The sequence below is a fragment of the Ictidomys tridecemlineatus genome, chromosome 3, assembly GCF_052094955.1.
Source record: "Ictidomys tridecemlineatus isolate mIctTri1 chromosome 3, mIctTri1.hap1, whole genome shotgun sequence".
Classification (NCBI taxonomy): domain Eukaryota; kingdom Metazoa; phylum Chordata; class Mammalia; order Rodentia; family Sciuridae; genus Ictidomys; species Ictidomys tridecemlineatus.
Window position 1 is genome coordinate 10,340,500 of NC_135479.1, and position 16,597 is coordinate 10,357,096.

Here is a 16,597-nt window from a genome sequence, read left to right on the forward strand (position 1 = left end):
TATTTCACCGCTCTATTTTGTAATCAGAACCAAATAACTGGACAAATTTAGAAACTAGTTGGATAGCAAACTAATTCATTAACCTATTTTCTAGATTGTCAAGCTCCTCTTGCAAATCTTTGCTACATATGTTTCACATAACATATGCATACAATCATACCTATGTTGGCCCATCTAAAAATGACAGCATGTGCTAAAAATAGTATGGTTTTCACAAATTGTATTTCTGAGAAAACTTAAAAAAAAAAACTTTTTTTCCTGAAGAAGCCAAGTGAATGAAACACAGAATATAAAGTATTGACAAACATAAGCACTAACAATGTTGGATTTTTATGATAGAATTCTTTTCCAATTCATTATTAGCTAGCTCTAAGCAAGCCATTGAACTAAACTGTCCAGTTTCATCATTTTTCCATCTTTGAAAAGACATCTTGTCTGCTCATGGAATCCTCATTTTCTGCACTCTGATAGCAAAGAGCTTATCAAGTAGTCAGATATATTGTGTCCTCTTGAAGCACAGAACCCCACAGCCCGTAGGCAGCCTAGAAGAAGATAGTCCAACAGGTGGTCACCTCTAATATGCAGTGTGGGAGCTTTAAAGAAAGGTCTTGTCTCAATATATTTCCTCCTCACACACTTTTGAGCCTGCCACAATACATAGCAAGTTAGGAACATACGTGTCTTTTGTCCAAAAATAAATCTTAGGCTTTCTGAATTCCACATTAAAGATGGTGTAAATGCTAATATAGGAGAAAGAGAATGATGGCTTTTCCCTCTCAAGAATAAATCCAAGTAATAATAATCATAAATATTAGTACTTATGGTGCCAAATAGAGAAAATAAAGAGGATAAAAAAAACACAGAGAAAGAAGTTTTGATGTAGATCAACACAGAAATGTCTATATGCTAATGGATATCCACACATACACAAATAGCACACATGTATAAATCCATTCTGTAGGTTAGGATTCTTAGGGCACCAGGAGACCAGCTAGCCCAGAGTCACACCACACTACACAGTTAACCATGTATTGTGGTGCTAGTATTTAAACCTAGGAATCCTGGTTTCAGAATTCACTCTAAAAATCACTTCTTCAGGACTGTCCATGTTCCTTGAATATTTTAAAGACTATAATATCCTTAGGTTTTATGTCCAGAATTTTTCTTTTATCAAATATCAGGGCAAATCAAACTAGTAGAAATCCACTTGTCAGTATCAGGTAACTGTGTTTCTATTTTCAGTTTGGTTGTGCTTGTTTATTTATTTACTATGATGATGATGGTGGTGGTGGTGGTGGTGGTGTGTGTGTGTGTGTGTGTGCGTGTGTGTGTGTGTGATTGACAGTAATGGGTTTTCTATGGATCAAAAGAACTTTACAGCAGGTTTCATCTGCCTAGTCTTTTTATAATACAGGTAGGATCCCTAGTAATATGATCTTGTGTCAGATCTTTAAATGAATTTGAAAAATTAATATAACAGAATATTGTTAAGGTCTCTCTGCCTTTCCACCCTGACTTCTCATGTTTGATGTTTGAGTGGCCATAGGCATTTTGGTAATGCAAGTGAGACGTTATAATCAAAATACAATTAACCTTCCGGTGGGGTACATACACAGATGATTCACAGACACGTCCATGTATAATTAAATGACTGTTGGTCTTCCCTGTAAAGGAATGTGTTCCAGGAAAATCCCTATAGCCCACTCTGCTTCTTACACAATGTAGTCACACAAAGATCAAGGGCAGAGACTCAAGAAGAGCAGAGCCAGAAGAAAGGTGGTGGAAAGGACTTCCAAATTTCTTCACTCATATGTGAGCGAAAACTGGATGGAAATTTGCTTGATGTTACATTAAGCCCGAAAGTGTACGTGCATCATTAACAATTAGCTAAGTACTGAAATAAACTGTTCCAAATAATCAGTAAAACAATGTAAAAGTTTGTCTTCTAGGTGGAACGTAGTATATACTGGCAAATTCTTGCTCCTGCTGTGACAATCAGGGAGAAAAAAAGGGTAGATTAAAAATTATATTTTTAAAGGCATCATAAAATGACAGAAGCAACTAAGCCTAGATGAGTTAAAATTCCAAACAGAGAAGAGCTGGCAACCAGCGGCTGTTTCTTCTGTGAGGGCACTTGATGGTCTGGCAAAAACTGAGGACCAGGCGTAGGTGGGGTGGCTCCTCAGCAGAAGACTCACAGTATGTGTTAGTCAGCTTTTCATTACTCAGGCTAACACCTGAGAAAAATGACTCAGAGAAGGAAGATGTATGTTGGTTCAGGGTTTCAGAGGTCTCAGTCCATGGTCAGTGGACTCCATTGCTTTGAGCCTACGGTAAGACAGAACATCATGGTGGAAGGGAGTATCAGAGGACAGCTACTCAGCTCATGGCAAACCCCAAAGCCGAGAGGAGAGGAAGGGTCTGGGGACAAGTACCATTCCAGGGCACTCTCCTAGTGACCCACTTCCTCCAACTGGGCCCCAAACCCTACAGTTTCCATCACATTGATTAGCAATCCACTGATGACCCCAGAGCTCTCAAGATCCCTTTTCCAAAGCTTCACCCCTGATCACTTCTGCATTGGGGACCAAGCCTTCAACACAATGACCCTTGGGGCGACACTGCATATCCAAACCATAACCTGGGGCTTGTGAGGTTCACACAGAGGAACACGAGATGAAGCCCAAACACTTGACCCTCTAGGACATTTTTTGAGTGCTAAGACAGTGCAGGAAGTGACATTTTTACCTGTTTGAGGTGCCTTGGAGACAAAGTTCTTCAATGAGCACAAAATATTTGTCAGGTTTTGAACTTTTCTGTGCTGGGGGATTGTACAGCTTAATTTAAAGTATCTAAAAGGAATAGATTTTAGTGGAGAAGAAGCAAAGTCTCGTTTAACTATTTCCCTCAAAAACTTGGTAGGGTTAGAGTCAAAAAGGAAGGCTAAGGCTAAAAGGGAAAGTGAAATTTCAGATTTCTGGCACTTAGGATAAAAATCCAGTATCTATTAAGTTCATCACTGATCTCTTCCTCAAATGTTTATCAGGTGTTAAAGCTTCATATGGCTGCAAACTACACAGCTAAGCTCAAACTAATTGAAGTGGAATGCTTCAGGGCTAAGGAGAGAGATATGCACCAAGATTTCAGGCAAAGATCAGTGACATAAGGGGTGGGAGAATCTAGCTGAAAATTACAGGCCAACACTGACTAGGCCCAATTTCTGATTAAATTGAAATGACGTCTTCTCATATTTTCTGCCTAACTAAAGAAAGGAGGGATAGCATTATCTATAGTTAATTTTTTTTTGGTTTTGTTTTAAAGTTTAGCATAAAAAATTCAAAAGGGAAAGAAACAGATACCTTATCTAATAACTAAGAGAAACATTAAGCAAGAGAAGCTTCCCCACATCACTCAAACACTACAATTTGTAGATAAGAAAATTAAAATATAATCACAAATATATTAAAATAGAGGAGAAATGGTCAGACTAAATAAATGGGTAGAAAGAGAAAATTTTTTAAAAAATGATTTTAATCCATAAAAAGAATCAGAGGTACATTCTATAAGGGAAGAATGCAATATCTGAAATGAAGAACCTGTTAGAACAGTCTAGACAGTGGGCGGGGGGGAAAGGTTAGTGTATTCAAAGCAAAAATAATACAAGAATATACAGACTGAAGAACTAGCGTGTGGGATTAGAAAACATCAAAAATTTTTTAAAAAGGGAAGAAAATACATGGATGACATATTAAAATTATAGAATCAACCACTGCCTGCACCACTACCACCATTGCTGTCTCTGATTCCGCTGCTGCCAGCCTGAGATCACCTGGAGGCCTTCTTTCTGGGCGCTGCTGCAACAGAAGAAACCACTGCCCTGGGTGCAACTGAAGCCGACACTGCTGCGACCTGCGGAGATCGCTGGTGACACTGCCCCCACAGCTGCAGTTGCAGCTGATGCAGCCACTGCTATTGCTGACCCGCTGCCTGCTGCCACAGCCTAGAGGACTGCTTTGGGGGAGACTCCAGGTTTGGTTGCATGTGGCTGCATCCATTTTGGAACACCAGCCAGAGCTGGGGACCTGAGTGCCAGCAGGTTTACCACCACCAGAGCCTCTGTCTGAGAACTCCAGCTGGGACCTGCAGGTGCAGTGTGGGGGTGCCTGCAGGTTTGGAGGAGCCTGGGGTCTTCCTGCTGCAAGTGCTGGTGGTCCTTGTCTTGCTGCTGCATCTCAGGATTGCTCGGATGCATGAGTGGGTCCCTGGTAGTCTCTGCAAGTAGGAGCAGCATTGAGATCTTGTAACTGCAGCGTGGTCGATTCTGAGATACCTGAGGCCCAGATCAGTGGAAGAGAGTCTAGGTTTGCAAGGGCTGATCTGGGTTTGGTGATTCCAAGAGATGTCAGAGACAGGGCTGAGAAACTGTTGAACACTGACAGAGACAGTTTGACTTTCCAGCAAGACTTTTTATTTTATTTTATTTTATTTTTTGATTCACTAATCTCTCTACCATTTTGTAACAGGATGTTTATGCATCAGTGTGTGGAGGACAATGATATATGAATGGTGTTTTGCATTTTTGTTGTATTCTTATGCCTTTACTTTTTTTTATCTTTGTTCGTATTTTTCCTCTCTCTTGTCTATTTTTTTGGATTTTATTTCCAACTTTTCTCAAACCAACAGCCAATCTCTGTCAGATACTCTTCCACCCTTCCTGAGAATTTTTACCTCTAGCTTCTATCTTCCTCCGTTGTGAATATTGCATACTACCCTACCTCTCTTCTCTCATCGAGCATTTCAAAGTGTAAATCATTTTAACAAATATTCTCTGTGTACTATAGATAGTTATTGAACTCATCATTTTGGCTCAATGTGAGAAAGCAGTAGACACCATAGTGGGAGCTATTAGGTTGAAGGCTACATATCATATACACCTGGTGCTGTTGATATTGGTCTCACCAGTAAAGCAGAAGTGCTGGAAACCTTCAGGGACACTATAGGTCTACAGGGTAGAATTTATCCTGCCTTAGATCCATACTTTTAGATGGGAAAACTCACTAACAACACGAAAAAACAAGGGAATAAAGTGCCCCAAACAAACCAAGACACTTCACCAACAGAAGCCACAGATAACACAGTAGAAAATGTCCAAGAAGGAGTTCAGATCGTATATAGTTAAACTAATATGTGAAGTAAAGGATAGTATAAGGAATGGAATCAAAGAAAAATACAGGAAGTGAAAGAGTACTTCAATAAAGAGAGATCATGAAAAAAAATAAGCAGAAATCTTCAAATGAAGGAATCAGTAAACCAAATTATAAATTCAATAGAAAGCATCACCAATAGACTAGACCACTTGGAAGACAGAACCTCAGATAATAAAGACAAAATATATAATCTTGAAAGTAGAATTGAATATTCAGAGAAGATGATAAGAAGCCATAAACAGAACATCCAAGAATTATGAGATAACATGAAAAGACCAAATTTAAGAGTTATCAGAATAGATGAAGGAGGAGAGATACAACCAAAGTAATGCAAAATATTTTCAATGATATAATAGCAGAAAAGTTCCCAAACTAAAGAATGGAGAGGAAAATCAAATAAAGAGGCTTGCAGGACCCAAATATAGGAAACTACAGCAGACCCACACCAAGACACATTATAATGAGAATGACTAACACAGAGAATAAAGATAAAATCTTAAAGGCTGTGAGAGGAAAAAAATCAAATCACATAAAGGAGGAAACCAATTTAGATCTCAACTGATTTCTCAGCCCAGACCCTCAAAGCTAGGAGGTCCTGGAATAATATATTTCAAGTTCTGAAACAAAACAGATGCCAACCAAGAATTTTGTATCCAGAAAAATTAAGTTTCAGATTTGAAGATGAAATTAAAACATTCCATGATAATCAAAAATTAAAAGAATTAACAACTAGAAAGCCTATACTACAGAGCATTCTCAATAAAATATTCCATGAGGATGAAGTGAAAAAAAAAGTGAAAACCAGCAAAGGGAGGATCTACACTAAAGGGACATTCAACCAAATGAGAAACTAAGACAAATTAGAAAACCAGAAATAAATCAAAATGACAGGGAATAAAAATTATATCTCAATAACAACCTTGAATGTTAATAGCCTAAACTCATCAATCAAAAGACACAGACTGGCAGATTGGAATGAAAAGCAAGGCCCAACAATATTTTGTCTTCAAGAGACTCACTTCATGGGCAAAGACATCCACAGGCTGAGGGTAAAAGATTGGGAACAAATACTTATCACTCATATGGATTTGTAAACAAGCAGGGGTTTCCATTCTCATTTCAGTAGAAAGTAGACTTCAAACCAAAGTTAATCAGAGAAAAGACAAAGAAGGAAATTTTATACTTCTTGATGGGAGTATATATAAGAAGAAAATAACAATTAAAAATATTTATGCCCAAACAATGGAGCATCTGTGTACAACAAACCCTTCTCAATTTCAAGAGTCAAATAGATCAACTTACAATAATATTGGGTGACTTTAACACACCTCTCTCACTACTGGAAAGATCTTCCAAACAAAAACTAAATAAGAAAACTATAGAACTAAATAATACAATTAATATTTTAGACTTAACAGACATATATACAATATTTCATCCATCAATGATCAAATATACTTTCTTCTCATTAGCACATGGCTCCTTCTCTAAAATAGACCATATCTTATGCCACAAAGTAACTCTTAGTAAATAAATATAAAAAACAGAGATAATACCCTGCATTCTATCAGACACAATGGAATAAAATTAGAAATCAAAGATAAAATAAAAAATAGAAGCTATTATAACAAATTAAGACTAAATAATACACAATTGAATGATGAATGGATAGTAGAAGAAATCAAAGATGAAATAAAAAATTATTAGATGTAAATGAGAACACTAGTACAATATATCAAAATCTCTGGGACACTATGAAGGCAGTACTAAGAGGAAAGTTTATTGCATTGAGTGCTTTATTAAAAGAATAAAAAGTCAACAGATAACCTAACACTACATCTCAAAGCCCTAGAAAAGAAGAACAAATCAACACCAAAAGCAATAGAAGACAGAAAAGAATTAAAATCAGAGCTGAAATTAATGAATTTGAAACAAAAGAATTGAATAACTTGACCAAACAAAAAGTTGGTGTTTTGAAAAAATAAATAAAATAGATAAACCCCTGGCCCTGCTAATGAATAGAAAAAGAGAGAAAACTCAAATGACTAAAATACAAGATGAAGAAAGAAATATCACAGTGGACACATCTGAAATACAGAAGATATTAGAAACTATTTTGAAAATTTATATTCCAATAAAATAGAAAATGTAGAAGACATTGACAAATTTCTAGAGACATATGACCTACCCCAACTGAATGAGGAGGTCATACATGATTTAAATAGATCAATTTCAAGTAATAAAATAGAAAATGCCATCAAAAGCCTACCATCCAAGAAAATCCCAGGACCAGATGGATTCTCAGCTGAGTTCTACAAGACTTTCAAAGAAGAATTAACACCAATACTCCTCAAAGTATTCCATGAAAGTGAAAAGGAGGGAACCCTTCCAAACTCATTCTATGAGGCTAATATCACCCTGATATCAAAACAGACAAAGACACATTAAGGAAAGAAAACTTCAGACCAATATCCCTGATGAACATAGATTCAAAAATTCTCAATAAAATTCTGGCAATTCGCATACAAAAACATATTAAAAAGATAGTGCACCACGATCAAGTGGGATTCATCCCAGGGATGCAGGGTACCCACCCTGCAAACATACAGAAATCAATATACACAATTCTTCATATTAATAGACTTAAAAACAGGAATCATATGATTATCTCAATAGATGCAGAAAAAGCATTTGACAAGGTACAACACACCTTAATGTTCAAAACACTAGAAAACCTAGGGATAGTAGGAACATACCTCAACATTGTAAATGCTATATATGCTAAACCCAAGGCCAGCATCATTCTAAATGGAGAAAAATTGAAAGTATTCCTGCTAAAAATTGGAACAAGACAAGGATGTCCTCTTTCATCACTTCTATTCAATATCATCCTTGAAACTCTAGCCAAAGCAATTAGACAAAAGAAAGAAACTAAAGGGATACAAATAGGTAAAGAAGAACTCAAACTATCACTATTTGCTGGTGACATGATTCTATATTTAGAAGATCCAAAAAATTTCACCAGAAAACTTCTAGAACTAATAAACAAATTCAGCAAAGTTAGCAGGATATAAAATCAATGCCCATAAATCAAATGCATTCCTATTCATCAGCAATGAATCCACTAAAAGAGAAATTAGGAAAACTACTCCATTCACAATAGCCTCAAAAATAATAAAATAAAATAAAATAAAATACCTGGGAATCAATCTAACAAAAGAGGTGAAAGACCTCTACAATGAAAATTACAGAACACTAAAGAAAGAAATTGAAGAAAACCTCAGAAGATGGAAATATCTACCATGTTCCTGGATAAGCAGAATTAATATTGTCAAAATGGCCGTACTACCAAAAGTGTTATACAGATTTTATGCGATTCCTATTAAAATCCCAATGACATTCTTCATAGAAATAGAAAAAGCAATCATGAAATTTATTTGTAAAAATAAGAGACCTAGAATAGCTAAAGCCATCCTTAGCAAGAAAAGTGAAGCAGGAGGCATCACAATACCAGACCTTAAACTATACTACAGAGCTATAGTAACAAAAATGGCATGGTATTGGCACCAAAATAGACTTACAGATTAATTATACAGAATACAGGTCACAGAGACAAACCCACATATATATGGTTATGGGTGCCCAAAGAATTCACTGGAAAAAAAGATAGCCTATTCAACAAATGTACTGGCAAAACTGGAAATCAATATGTAGCAAACTGATATTAAATCTCTATCTCTCACCCTGCATAAAAATTAACTCAAAGTGGATCAAAGACTTAGGCACTACAACAGAGATCCTTCACCTAATAGCAGAAAAATAAGCCCAAGTCTTCCCCAAGTCGGCCTAGAATCTGACTTCCTTAACAAGACTCCTAAAGCACAAAAAGTAAAGTCAAGAATTAATAACGGGGTGAATTCAAATTAAAAAGCTTTTTCTCAGCAAAGGAAACAACTAATAAGGTGAGCAGAGAGCCTACAGATTGGGAGAAAATCTTCACCACATGCACCTCCAATAAAGCATTAATCTCTAGGATATATAAAGAACTCAAAACACTCCAAAACAAATAACCCAATCAATAAATGGGCTAAGGAACTGAACAGATTCTTCACAGAGGAAGAAATACAATTGATCAACAAATACATAAAAAAAAGTGTTCAAGAACTCTTACAATTAGAGAAATGCAAATCAAAACTACTCTAAAATTTCTTCTCACTCACTCCTGTCAGAATGGCAGTCATCAAGAACACAGGCAACAATAAATGTTGGTGAGGATATGGTGAAAAAGGTCCACTCATACATTGCTGGTGGGACTGCAAACTGGTGCAACCACTATGGAAAGCAGTATGGAGATTGCTCAGAAAATTGGGAATGGAACCACCATTTGACCCTGGTTTTACCCAGAGGACTTAAAATCAGCATACTACAGTGATGGAGCTACATTAATGTTTATAGCAGCTCAATTCACAGTAGCTAAACTGTGGAACCAACCTAGGTGTTCCTCAATAGATGAAAGGATAAAGAAAACAAGGTATATATGCTTTTTCCCCTGCTTTAAAGAAGACTGAAATTATGACATTTGCCAGTAAATGGTTGGAGTTGGAGAATATCATGCTAAGTGAAATAAGCCAATCCCCAAAAAAACCAGAGGCTGAATGTTTCCTCTGATACGCAGATGCTAATTCACAATAACGTGGGGGGCACCAGAGAAGAATAGCTTTACCTTAGATTAGGTAGAGAGAAGTGATGAGAGGGAAGGGGAGGGGAGGGGATGTGGGGATAGGAAAGAGAGTAGAATGAAATAGACATTATTCCTGTATGTACATATATGACTATGTATATATGTGACTGTTTATATAACCAATATGATTCTGCAACATGTATACTCAGAAAAATGAGAAATTATACCCCATCTATGTATAATATATCAAAGTGATAAATGTATCCTACTGTCATGTATAACTAAGTTTTTAAAATTTTAAAAATTAAAAAAATTGTTTTCTAATTTCTATCAAACAGTACAGATAGATTGAGGAGGAATTTGAAAAATAATGCTGGAAAAGTTTTTGAGGCTGATTAAAAGTATTAAGTTATACATTGGTAAATTCCACAAATCCCAGAAAGAAAAATATTTTCAAATATTCTCTCTCTCTCTCTCTCTCTCTCTCTCTCTCTCTTACACACACACACACACACACACACACACACACACACACACATACACACACACACACCCCTTAGGCAATCTTCTGTTAAAAAACAAAGACAAGCCAGGCATGGTGGTGCACTCCTGTTATCCCAGCTATTCACGAGGCTGAGGCAGGAGTATCACAAGCTTGCGACCAGCCCGGGCAACTTAGCAAGAGTCTGTCTCAAAATATAGACTAAAAAAGCCTGGGAAAAGTTTATTGGTAGACCACCATTGAATTCAATCCTCAGTATTGCCAAAAATAAATAAATAAACAAGAAATGGATAGTAAATATAACTGAGCAAAGATTATTTTCAACAAAATGCAAAAGCCAGAGCATAATGATAAGGAGTTTATAAAGTGCTAAAAGAAAAAAGTTCTGAGCTGTGTGCAGTGGAACATGTCTATAACCCAGCAGGGTCAGGAGGCTGAGTCAGGAGAATTGTAAGTTCAAATCCAGCTTCAACAACTTAGTAAATCTCTAAGCAACTTTATAAGATCTTGTCTCAAATTTAAAAAATAAATAAATTTTATTTGGCTCAGTGGTTAAGAACCTCGGGTTCAATATCCAGTTAAAAAAATCCACAAATTCCAAATTTCATACACAATAAAAATATAAAGACTTCTCAGGAAAACAACAACTGAAATAAATGCATTAAAAAAAACCTACAGTGTTCCTCATACTGAAAGAATTTCTTCCATCCAAAGGAAAATGACCCACAATTAAAGAGAAAGAAAGAATGAAGAAAATAAGAAAGATGATTGCTTCGATATGTACAAAAGGCAGTTGACTGCTTGAAACAGCAAAAATGCTGTCTTCTGAGGTCCACGACATGCAAAAGTAAAATACCACAAAACAGCACCACAGACAGGAAAGGTCAGGAAAATGGAGCTCTTACCTTGTTTGGAAAGTATTAAAAGCATTCATTGGAGGAAGAATATCATGAAGGCACGTTGTGCATTTTAACCTCTAGGGCAACCTTTAAAAATACAAAGATGTCTAGCAAGTAGAGACCACCAAAAGAAATACTAAGAAATACTACATAAATCCAAAAACAGCAGAAAAAAGAAGAATGAAACAGAGCCCAGAAAGAGTAAATGAAGCCAAATTGTAACACAGATATTTAATGAAATATATCAGCAGTTATGTTATATATAAGTGGCTAAATATTCCAAGAACTAATACTGCAAAAAAAAAAATCATAGGCTCTTACAAGTGACATATTTTAGCTATAAAAGCCCCAAATTCTTTAACTTAAAACTATTTAACAAATATGCTCCACAGGACCGATAAAACAAACAAACAAAACCCAATCTTCCTGTTCTAGTATCAGACAAAGAAGAATTTAATTCAAAAAAATTAATAACAAGTTTCTCTCTCTCTCTCTCTCTCTCTCTCTCTCTCTCTCTCTCTCTCTCTCTCTCTCTCTCTCTCTCACACACACACACACACACACACACATACACACACACACACACACACACACTTAATAATTAAAAGGTAAATTCAACAAGAAAATATAAAAGTTCTAAACTTTGTATAGCATACTTCAGGTAAATAAAGAAAATATCAGAGGAATTTAAAAGAGAAATAAAACCAAGCCTCCATATATAGTTAGTTTAACATACTTCTTTCAGTAACCATTTAGAAATAAAGGAAAAAAAATCATCTGGAAATTTAAGTTAATTGACACACAAAATGATACATTCAACAGCTGCAGAATTGTAGTTTTTTTCCCCTCAAGTGCATCTGAAATATTTAACAAAATAGATCGAATTTTGAACAAGAAATCAAATCTAAACAAATATCAAATAAAGCAATTCAAACAGAAATTTTCTAAAAGTGATAACAATATATAAATTAATAACAGAAAAATGTTTTGAAAATAGGCAGGTATTTAAAAAAAAGAAATAAAATCAAAGTAACTCATGAATCCAGAGAGTAAAAAAAAAAAAAAAAAAAAGAAGTTTGGAAAGTATTTTAACCAAATAACAATAAAAATTATACTAAAATGTATGAGTTTAAACAAAAGCAATACACAGAAGAAAATTTATAACTATAAATAGATATACTAGAAAAAAAGAAAAAAATCAATTATTTAAGATTACCATGAAAATAAAAAAAAGAAAACAAAGGAAGTAAAAATATAAGCAGAAAATGATGATTAAAAAGCAAACATAAAGTAGAGGAAATCTCTAAACCTAAAATTTTGCCTTTGAAAATATTAAAATATTAATAAAATTGACAAAATATTTACAAGACTAATTAGGGTAACTAATAAGGTACATAAACTACCAATATCAAGAATGTAAAAAGGAGCATTACTACAGATCCTACAGCTATTAAAAAAATAACAAAAGGATAATTGTGACCAGCAAAATTAGTAATATATAAAAATTCAGAACTTAAAATCATGAACTTACTATATCTAACAAAAGAAGAAATAAAATGTCTGCGTTAAATACGTAATTGTAAAATCTTTCTGCAAAAAAAAAAATATATCTGGACCTAGGGCATTTTACTGGTAAATTCATCCAAACATTTACGGAAAAAATAAGCCAGTCTTATTCAAACTTGTTGAAAAACATGGAGGACAGAAATACTTCCTAATTCTTTTGGGGCTAGGAGTAAAACTTTGATTCCAAACCCTAACAAGAAAATTAAACACAAAAAAAAATAAAAGTAGGGAGAGGATTATGGGTTAATCTTACTCATGAGCTTAGGGGTACAAAATCTATAAAAAATGTCAGCGATTTGAATCTGGTAATATGTATGGTGAATAATACATTAAATTGAAATGAAGCGTATTCCACATAGGCAAGAGTGTGGTAATATTCAAAACTCATATGATTTATCACATTAAGAGAAAGAAGACATCATAAAGAATACAGGAAAAAAAATATGTGACAAAATTTATCACCTTAGGAAATCAGGAACAGCAGAAAGTTTTTCTAAACTGATTAACATGTCTACCAAAACCCCCTCATATTTAATGATAAAATATAAAAGTGTTTCCCAAGTAGCAAAAATGAAACATGATAATAAACATTATTAATACTCAGCATTGAAATGGAGATCTTGGTTATTTCAAGAAAGCTAAAAATAAGAAAAATAAAAAGACTCAAAAGACGTGCTATAAAGCCACAGTAAGCCAATGTAGTATGGACACAAATATAATTGCTAAGTACACAGAACGGTGTTGGTAGAGACCCACTTCACCAAAGAGTGATGGGTCAGTTGGATAGCCACATGGACAAAGTGAGTCATCCCCGAGCACTGGGAAGCGTGGGCTGTGGTGACCTGCCTTGTTATTGTTACAGCAGCCAAGTCCGTTGCATATCCCAGCCACCCAGTGTCTCCAGCTTACGTGATCACATGTGTCAAGAGTCATTATTTTATTTTATGTTCTTTGCATCAGGATGAACAGAGGGTAATCTTTTCCCTCCTCTTAAATCTCAAAATACCGAATTTGACCACCCCTAAGCCAATCAGCCACAGACTTCTACTCAGAATTATTCCCAAACTTGCCTGCCTACCTACAGTCTTCAATTATAAATTTGGATTGAGAAAGCAAAAGGGAGGACATTGCATCAAACAGATACACACAAAATGAGTAATATTTGTCTCTCCAGCATAGACTTCACAGTGAAAGCAAGAGGGGAAAAAAAAAATAAGGAAATTTGTTGAATTTCCATGAGTTTGGATTCAATCTGAACCATATGTAGCTCCAGATTAGGTCATATTCTCATGATAAAATTACTAATTTTGTCTTCAATTCTGTCTGCTACTCAGTATTTCCATGATCTCTTATTAGCTGATCTCATTCATCATTTATTTGGTCTGTATCACTCAGAAGATAAGGGACTTCGACTGAAGCCCTGAAGTTTCAATAGTCAGTTACTAAGATGTCCACGGGAAGGTAAGAGGGTGTGTACAAGGGCACACAGACTCTAGGACCTAGATGCAAGTTCTCCTTCCTTGCTAGCAGTCTGCTCTTTGGCAAATGACTCCCTCTCTCAATGCCTCAGTTTTCTTCTGAGTAAAATGGGATTAACATTAGTAGCTACTTCATTAGTTTGTGGGAATTGAAAAGAGTTTAGGGCTGTGATGCTTCCTATATATGGCATGCCACATACTTGGTACTAAAAATATTAGTTACTATTTTTAGAGGGTAAATACCATACAGAAAATTCTTACCTTCTAAATATGAGTTTTTGCTAATTGCTTATGAACCTGGGCGTCCTATAACTTGCAGTAATTTGGAACAAAGTGCTGTTTTCCTGTTTCAAAGCTTAGTTTTCCCACTGATAAAAGGCAAATGTGCCTTACTAGTTTTCTAGCAGAAAGCAGCTGAGGAGAAATAGAAGTAAAGCAGAATGGTAAAGAACTTGGGCTTTCGAATCAGTGGCTCTGGCTTAAAATCTCTCCCCTGTTGGTTTCCAGCTACACAAACTTTCCCATCTTTAAAATAGGACATAAAACTGTCAACTTTGTAAGATGACCAAGAGAATTAAATAACAAAATTGAAATCATTTACAGAGAGCGATGGTCCCTACGGTCTTATCATTGTATTACTTTACATAGATGGAAACACAGAAATGCCTTGGGTTCACTGGTGAAAAAGCATTTTAAGAATCCAAAGTATTCCATTGTCTTTTAACTTCCCATTTTCTGGAGCATGGTGCTGGTTGTATACCAGACACTTGCGTCCAAAATACTCCTTGGAGGATCTTTGAGGTTTCTTATTGACACCAGGAATACACAAGCAGTAGGAATCCATCTAGGTAAATATCAGATATGACTCATAAAATGTGCATGTAAACTAAACTCTGTTTAAAAATGCAAGATGGGGCTCACTTGCCCCATAGTTTATGAGCTGTTCTTAAGGAGAATCATGGGATTGGTGGTGTACACAGTAGGTAGAAAACATGTTAGACGTGTGTGAGGGCCTGGATTCAATCCCCAGCAACAGGAGAAGGAAGAGAAGATCAAAGCTGATACTTGGTGTGCATGGAAATGATGGCATTTAATCTCACGACTGATTTTAGACTGTCTTTAACTGGTATCTCTTGATTACTTACCCAGGATTCTCCTGACACTAATGGCCCAGTGTTACTACCACTCAACTATGAAAAAAAAAGAACAAACAGAAAAAAAGATAAAAAACAAACATATCACAGAGCTGTGTTTTCTTGACTGATTATGCTGAGGATGCCTAGGAAAGAGAGAGAAGAAGAAAATATGCGGAGAAAAGGCTTCCCAGTTCCAAACGGAGTCCATTGGTGACGCGAGGGTCAGTGGAATGGAATGGGATGGAAAGTCAACTGGACCACCAACAGCTACCCTAAGAAGGGTGCCCAAGCGTCACTGAGCTTCTCTCCAACTCGTCTCTGGATGGTTGTGAGCACCCGATTCCCTGTAGGAGCGGATCCCGCGGGTCATCAGTAAGACCAGAAGTTCTGCAGACAGTTATAAATTATGAAAAGGGAGATTTACTTGAAAGAGTAAGCCAGAATGGCCTCCAGGAACTTATGAAACATCACACGGAGGCAGGCAGTGAAATCTGGTTGTTAGTAACGTACAAAGGGCCTGAAGCAAACTAATCAGAGACAAAATTATAAGGTAGTGGGTATATTGGCTCAGACCCAGTCACATAAGACATTCATTATACCAAGACATTGTAAATCTCTGAACACTCCTTAAATCTCTCGGCCATTTAATGTGAGATGAGAGTAAATGTGCAGGTCCATAAAATTATCGGCTATTTCCATATCCAAAAAGTAGAAAAGGTTCACCAGTGGAAAAATGTAGAGGTTAGCAGGGAACGTTTTCAATAAACAATGTGGCCAGGGTCGCTCTGTGCATGGGCCTCCATTACCAGCAAGAACTGACCCCCAGGGTGAGCCACGGCCCCCAGTCTCCGGGCCAGCTGCCGGCGTTCTTGCAGGTTAAGTGTCAGCCACCACTTGCGGAGAGGCTATTTGAAGGCTGACTGTTGTGTAACCACAGACTGAGGCTCGAAAGCCAATTTCAGTTAAGCCTGATAATAGTTTTTGACTTTCACAGACATTTTAGCCTTCTCAAACTGGTGGCCTGAATTTTTTGTTTCCATAGCAACTGGAGATTTTAAAGTGTTAATCTTAGTTGACCTGTGTCATCCTTTTTTATTTTGACTCTTTCCTGAAAATTCAGTCCAGGGT